Here is an 8,180-nt window from a genome sequence, read left to right on the forward strand (position 1 = left end):
GAGTGGTGCTACGGGCTCCTGGGGACGCGGTGAGTGTGTTGGACACGGTGGTGTGGCCGGTGGGTGGACGGAGCATCGTCGGCGACGAGCTCGGCGGCGGTGCGTGTGGTGAAGCTTCGTGCGATCGCTATGGTGCTCGAGAGAGAGAATAGGAAGGATGGGAAGGTGGTTGAGCTCACGGCGATCACGTCGGAGCAGTCGGCGACGTCGGGGACGAGCTGGTGCGGCGGTGACGGCGAAGGGGATCTCCGGCGATGCCGGAGTCGGGCATGGTCGTTGCGGTGGCTTCAGGGCAAGCGAGCACTCGGGGCTCGGCCTGCTCGAAGGAGAGGAGGGCGGCGGAGCGTCTGGACACGGTGGTGCGGCGCGGGGACGTTGATGGACGCGTCTACGTCGGCGGTGCGGCTGCGGCGCCGTCGGCCATGGTGAGGAGGGGCGAGGGAGAGAGGCAGGGGAGAATGGATGTGTCTAGGGGGTCGGGGCGGCGACGTGGGGCTCGCCCATGTGTCCAGGGGCGCGGGCGGCAACCAGGTGGCGCCGTGGTGAGCTTGCGCACGCCAGCGTCACCTCCCTGCCTGCCTGGCGGGGAAGAAGCAGCTGGCTGGCACGGGCCAGCACAGTGCTGGGCCGCCAGGTGGGCCGGCTGGTGGGTTGCGGCCAGGTAAGTTGTTTTCTTTTTATTTCTGTTTTCTTTTATTTCTGCAAGTTTGTGGCATTTCTAAAAATACTTAGGCATTTCCAAAAATCACCAAACTGCACATGCTCACTGTATGGAACATATCCAACATGGAACATTTCAGTTTGGGATTATTTGGACATATAAAATATTTACTAGCATTTAAATGCCCAAATGCAAGTGACATATGATTTAATTCAATGATCTTAAGATGACCTAGAAAATTGTGAACCCATTTTGTCAGAGGTTCTAACCCAAGACAAAAAGGCTGAACTTTTTAGAAGGGCATCTCAGGTTCATTGAAAATGATTTTAGTAAACCCTAGTTGTTTTCAGAGGGGGGGTGCTGGGGGTTCTGTCATCCCCATTTCAAATTTCTGGAAAAGTAAACATGATGCAACACTCTAATGCATGAACTAGCTAGGATGTGACATCCTTTGCTCATATTGCTTTAGTAAAATGGCGCCACCACCACCACCACCACCACCATGTCAACTGTGCAAGTCAAGGTGTGCCAGCAGCCTTGCAACTGGCAAGCTGTTCGACATCTACTTCTAGCCGAGTTTTCGTCATGCGGTGGTAAGAAATTATATGAAATGTAACAACTATTTTATTTTTAGTGTTGGCATTACTGCATTGTGTCATTTTGTTTTTTTACACAGATCGTTCCATGCAATGTGAGGTTGAAATTCAACAAGCTGACAGGAGACATTGTGACATTTGAGGCTCCTGGGGGGCCGTACACTATGGAGGTCGGGAAAGGACGCAATATGTCGCAGATTGGAGGAGATGGATGGGCCCGTTTCCTCGCCCGCATGCGTCTTACTGGTGGTGAGTTGATCAGCTTCTCCTTCAGAGCAGAAAGACCCAAGATGGCTGTCATTTATATCAACCTGGTGGAACATGATGAAGATAATGAGGACCCACTCGATGAAGATGATGAGGACCCACTTCATGAAGCCATCATAGCTCAAAGAATGAGGCTGAGCGAGGAGGAGGTGTGCAACCTGTGGGACATAATTCCGCCACGTGATGACTTTGTCGGGGTGCCATTCGTGACCCGCCTGACAAGTACCATGGTCGATCGGCATGATATGGTATGTTATACTTACAAATCCAAATTACCGATGATATGCTTAGTGTAGAGTCCAATGATATGATGTGTGGAATCTAGTCGATGATATGCTTTAGTGTAGAGTCTGATCACATGCTTATTAGGGTAGAATCCAAGGAAGTACTAATAGTGTAGATAATCCATATATACTTATTAGTAGAATTTATGCTTAGTACAAATGTGTAGTACTGTGTCTTTTGATAGTGTAGAAATCTATACTTAATATATATATTTGCAAAAGTATGTGCGAGGCTATTTATTAATTGATATGTTTTTCTTATTCAGAAATTGCCAAAGAGCCTATCTGTGAGTTGTGGTATCGAGCCTGATGAAGAAGGATCAGCTCGACTATGCCTTACCGCAAGGGGCTCCGTCACCACCTGTACTTACCGCATGGACACGGACGGTCGCACACACTTAAACTCGGTTGGGTGGATGAGATTCCTCGTTGGACAGAAACTTTGTGTTGGACAGGCCATCCTAATTACTATCAGGAACACCCACCGCCCAGGCTTGCGGATGATGAGCGTCGTCGATATCATCTAGAACTACATATGTGTGTGTGGCTATATCATTTAGAACTACATATGATGATCGTCGTCGATATCATCTAGAACTACATATGATGATCATCGTCGATATCATCTAGAACTACATATGATGATCGTCGTCGATATCACCTAGTACTGCTTGAGGATGCATGTTGACTATATATGAAATTGTTATCTAGTAAACCACGACGAGTAATTTGGAACGAAGGGAGTACTACCCAATACCTATAATGCTTTATGAAATTGATATCTTATAGTACCTAGTATCTGGAAATTGCAGTTTATTGAAACTGAAACGGGGTAGGAAGCGGGGGGGGGGGGGGGGGGGGGGGGAGGGGGATGATGGAAGTTATTGCAATAGCGCGGGGCTAGGAAAGCACTATAGCTAACTAATAGTAGCGCGTTCTGGAAATGCGCTGCTGTTATAGTCAATAGTAGTAGCGCGAGTACAGACCGCGCTACTACTAACAGTTAGCTGTAGCGCCGTAGTAGTAGAGCGGCTGCCCGTGCTGCTGATAGCCTAAAAACCGTTGCTACTACTAGGGTTTTCCCTAGTAGTGGTGGGATGGATAGACGTCCCAAAATGTATTTATCTCTAAGTTTTTCGCTTTGAGCTCTAGCACCTCTACAAATCCCTACTTCCCTCTGTGAAGGGCCATTCTTTTACTTTATGCAATTTTTATTTTGAATTTGAGTCTCCATCTTCTTTTACAAAAGCACCAACTAGGAGGCAATATGATCGTACTTAAGTACTGGGTGTAACTAATATGCGAGTGTGTTTCATGAATGGACCAATGGTTGAGCATGATGGGCTAGGGATAACTTATTTTAGCGTTGATAATTTGAAAGACATGGTTGCTTGTGGATATGCTTGAGTATTTAAATTATCATGTCAAAACTAGACACCCAATACTTTAAGTCATATCATATTCTTTTCTTTATAGTCATGTCAAATATCCATGCTATAAAGAAAAGAATATGATATGACATGATAGGCAGCATTCCACATCAAAAATTCCGTTTTTATCACTTACCTACTCGAGGACAAGTAGGAGTTAAGCTTGGGGATGCTGATACGTCTCCAACGTATCTGTCGGTGTACAAAAGTAGGGGCCTTTCTGTTCCCCTTTACTTGTGCATGGGAAGTTGCAGCCACACCTGCGGCCACGCTTGGCAGGGCAGAGGAAGCAAAAACACAAAACTACCAGGGCAGTGCTGAAGCCAGAGGCGAGAAGAGCAAAGGGACAAGATGGGTTTCCCCCGGCAAGAGCCTTGCCGGGGGCGACCTACGCTACCCCGGCAAGGAAACTTGCCCAACACCAGCAAGACCGCCACACTTGAGCCTAAGAGTTCTGGCACCATCAACAACATCAGAACCAAGGCTCGGGAGGCACCTGCATGGTGGCATGCAGATCTTTGTGAAGACTAGAGGCCTGCAAGACTAGATGAGAACCAGAAGACGAAGACCCCCGGCAACGCCCGTGAGATCCCGGCAAGACCCTTGCCGGGGATATCTGCGGGACCGAGGCCAGGCCCGCACTTGCCAAGGTTTCGCTGCCCCGCACCCGTCCCTACGTGCCGACCAGTCCGCCAACTAGACCCGCGCATGCGTGGCAGCATGCAGCTTCTAGGCCACCTAGCCAAGCACCTGCGTGGTGGCGTGCAGATCTTTGTGAAGACCCTGCCACCGCACCAGCTCAGCAGCCAGCCAGCCAGCGTGGCGCGGCCTGCCTCGTTACCTTGGACGCGCGTCGAAGCAGGGCGAGGTGGAGACGGACGGGACGAGCTTCCTTGCCGCCGCCGATAAAGCGAGAGGCACGTCGGCTGCGCGTTAAATGCGTTTGTCCTTCGGTGCCAGGCGATAGACTTGTACACTGTACATATTTTCAACCTCCTGTGTGCCGCTGTGGCAACCCCTTTGACATATAAAAGGAGGCCCGAGGCGTACTGAGGGAGGATTCGGACTTTTTGGACTGGGCATGCACCGTAGCTAGTTCAAGAACTCAAGAACACTTAATACACACAAAGCAGGACTAGGGTATTGCGCATCGTTTGTGGCCCGAACCTGGGTAAAAAATCCCTCGTGTTGATCTTCTCGACCCGCTCTTTGCACAACCCCACACCCCGTTAACCGTAGTAGGGATTCCCCGTGATCCCATAGGTGTCGTCCCTGATCCCCGACATCTTTGGCGCACCAGGTAGGGGGCGCTGAGGCTGTGAAAACCCGGTTTTGAAGCCAACTCATTGATTCCTTCGTCGCGATGGCTGCCAAGAAGAAGACAACATCGATCAGCCACGCGCCAGTGCCATCAGCTAGACGAGGCGGTGTTGTCTGCAGCCGCAACGACCATCCGCGTGGCAACGAAGAAGCTATGTCACGCAAGACTTTGAGCAATTTTCCTTTTCATAAGGTTATTTTCCTTGAAAATTTTGCTCTTCGTATGGAAAACCTGCACGCAAGGGAACCATTCCGCTATTGGTAACGCCCTTGTTCTGTTTCGAGTCTGCTCAACAGTTCGAGCGGCTGAGCTGAGAACGGCAAGGGGGCTTGCCCGGCAGCAAGCGCCCCCCGGCAGGCTGCTATGGATCTGTTCCTCAAAGCGCCACATCATGGGTTTACGCGCCAGCAAACCTATCCAACTAGGCGTTGGGAGTGTACATACAAAGAAAGATCAAACAGGAAGATAGCATGCCTCATTTCAAAGTATCGCAGAGTTATATTACATCAATGATTGTCGCAGTTCTAACTTAAGATAAATTGTCTTGGGCATGAACTCGCAGCGGTAAGGAGAAATGGGGTGCCTAGTCCCAGCGCTGGCCCTCCACCCTCTTGACTCCGTTAACGCAGCTGATGATGGGATCGATACGCTCCTCGAGCGCCGTGAGGTCTGCATCCTCCGGCAAGCTCTCCAGTGCATCGGTGAAGTCGATGCTGGGGTTCCAGAATGCCACCTTGGTGAGCACCTTGGATAGAGCGCCCCGGCAGAGCCTCCGGGACTCGTTGGCCAGATAGGTTGCTCGATTAGAGCGGAGCTGCTCCAAGGCATCGAGGACGCCCTCGAAGACCAAGGTCAGCCTTGCATTGGGCCTCACGTTCGGCTCCTGTGAGTACCTGACATCCGGCATGCCCATGACGACCAGCTGTGCGGTGAGCCTCCCCGCGACATCGACGAGGCGGCTGATCCAGAGATTGACGCTGCCCACATATTCCTTATGACCGGAGGCGTCATCACTCCGCAGCTGTTTCTCGGTCTCGAGGGCCTTGTTCAGGGTCTCCTCCCGGGCCATGGCCTCTGAGAGCATCCCCTCCAAGCCATCCAGTTTCAGCTTCAGGTCGCTGATGGAGTCGTTGGCCTCGGAGACCAACTTGGCCTTGCCGGAGATGGAGACCTGCGAGTCTTCCAGCTTCTCCACCTTGTCGGCGTGGTCCAGGGCCAGAGCATCAAGAGTGTCCTTATGCTTCTGCTCCAGCTCCTGGGTCCACTGCGCGATGATCTTCCCGATTACCTCGTCTTTGCCGCGGAGCGTGGCGGCAAGCGCCTGCTCGCGGGCAACGAGGTCCTCCTCCTGGGTGTCTAGCAGAGCTTGCTGCTGCTGCCGGGCGGCTTCGTCCTTGGCGGCCTGTTCCTTCGTCGCCTCTTGGGCATTCTCGATGTCGGCCTGCTTCAGGACGAGCTCTCGCTTGCGCTCTTCCAGCTCACCCTGGGCAGTCCTCGGCTCTTCCCGAGCCTCGCTGAACCAGACTTGCGTCTGAGCGACGCGCTCCTCGAAATCCGCCACCACCTTGTCCACCGCTACCATCAGTTCACCTTGTCTTGGCGGGCATGGTAGAGTGCCTGGAGCTTCTAGAAATTGGCGTTCATGGCCCGGAGGAGCTGCTCTTCCTGGTAATCGCCGCCGCTGGTGCTCGGTTCATCAACAACCTGGAGCCCGGCGGTGGCGAGCGCCTCGTAGTCAAACACCTCCCCTTCGGTCGGCGCCCTGGTGCTTGCCGTCCTTGGGAGGCAGATGAACAAGTCATCGCCCACCTTCAGGTACTTGCCCGGCGCGGGGGCTGCAGGGGAGGGAGGTTGGTTGTTGGCCAGCTCCTGCTCGGCAGGCTCCTTGGCGGCCTCCCCGGCAGTATCCCTGGCGGCCTCCTCGGCAGCAGCCTTGCCGGCCTCCCTCGCAGGCCCCTTGCCGGCCTCTTCGGCGACGGACTTGGCGGCTTCCCCAGCCGCAATCCTGGCGGCCTCGGCTTCGGCGTCCTTAGCGACCTCCTCAGTGACGGTGTCGATATCCTCCTGGTCCGTTGAGGGAGGATCTGGAAACCCGAAAGGAGAATGAAGCAAGGCCAAAATCAAGGTTCAGAGCGAAGAAAAGAGAGAGCATTGCAAAGCAAAGATAACCGGAGAAAAAAGGCAGGCAGCTTACCCGTGCCGTGCTTCGGAGAAGTGTTTCCCTCCCTGTCCACATCCGTTGACGGGACGGAACCACCGATGCCCGTGCTTGTCCCTCCTCCTCCTCCATGCACGTGGGGTCGGTGGTGTTCGCCCTTGCCAGGGACGCCCCTCCGGGCGGCGTGTTAGATGGGGAGGCATGTCGAGGGCGGCCCTTAGTGGCTGCTCCTGCTGCCGCTCTCCTCCTGCAAACCCGACAAGGTCAGCACCAACAATTCATGCCCCGGCGCCCATCGATGAGGAGTGAGTAATGAACTTATGCTGGGGGCTGAAGCGGGGGCTGCGTCGAGGGCTGGTGTCCGGGCCGGTCTCCACTACCACCGGCGTGCGCGAAGTGCTCGCCGGGGGCTTGACGCCCGTCCAAGCCTTGGCGCTCTTCGCTGCCCTCTGGGCCAGCGTCTCTGTGTCCCTACAAAGATAAGATGATGTCAGGGGAGATAGCACAGGTAAGGGTCAGAAGTGATAAAGGACGAGGTGCTTACTCCTCCTCCTCCTCTGGCCTCCTGTTCCTCTTCGGGCTGAAGGAACCGAGGTCGAAATCGGCCTCCGGGGTGCCATCCGAAAGGGGAGGAGAAGTGGACGGGGTCATGCGCCGCTTGGACGAGGAAGAGGTGGTGGCCGCTGCCTTCTTCTTCACTGCCTTGGCCCTCGTCTCGCTCACGGGCTGCGCCTAGGCCTATTGCCGCTACATGGCCCTGCCGAGCCGGACCGGCTCACATGAGCTAGCCCGCTGTAGGACGTGTTTCCTCCTCGGGGCCGAGGAGCCACCCACCTCGGTCTCCTCTTCGGCCGACTCCTCGGCCACGTCTTCGACAAGGGTGGCCATAGCGTTGGCGCCACTCGGCTCCCCGGCAGACCCCGCCCACTCGGCGAGCTCTTTCCCTTCTGCCGCCATGTCAGCCTCGTCCTCCATGGTGCCGACGCTGCCAGCCTCCTTAGCAAGTGACGCCTCCTCCGCCCTGGTGGCGATGTACGCCAGCTCTTCCCGGGTGGTGTCGCGGACGAGCAGTGGCTCGTCACGAATATATCTCTCCGACAGGTTGTCGAAGAATGCCTGCACTCGCTTCGCCTCCGGCTCGGCCCAGGTTGGATCAAGGCCGTGCACGTTGAAGTCCAGCATCATGGCAATGATGGCGGTCTGGCAAGAGTTGTTGCTCAACGGGATCACTCCCGCTGACAAACCAAACAGAGACCCACCGGACTTGATGACATTGCCAGCCTTCTCGGCCTTGCCGGTCCTCTCGAACCCGCTGGCCTCGTCAACCTTGAGCTGAAAAAGACTCTAGCAGAGGTGGGTGTGATGCAGCACGGTGAAATTGTGCTTCAGGCCGGGGCGGAGCCTCATGACATCAGCCGCGTTCCTGAAGTCCCTGGTCGGTCTCCCCTTGTTGTGCAATGGGG

This window comes from Aegilops tauschii, chromosome 5, assembly GCF_002575655.3.
Source record: "Aegilops tauschii subsp. strangulata cultivar AL8/78 chromosome 5, Aet v6.0, whole genome shotgun sequence".
NCBI lineage: Eukaryota > Viridiplantae > Streptophyta > Magnoliopsida > Poales > Poaceae > Aegilops > Aegilops tauschii.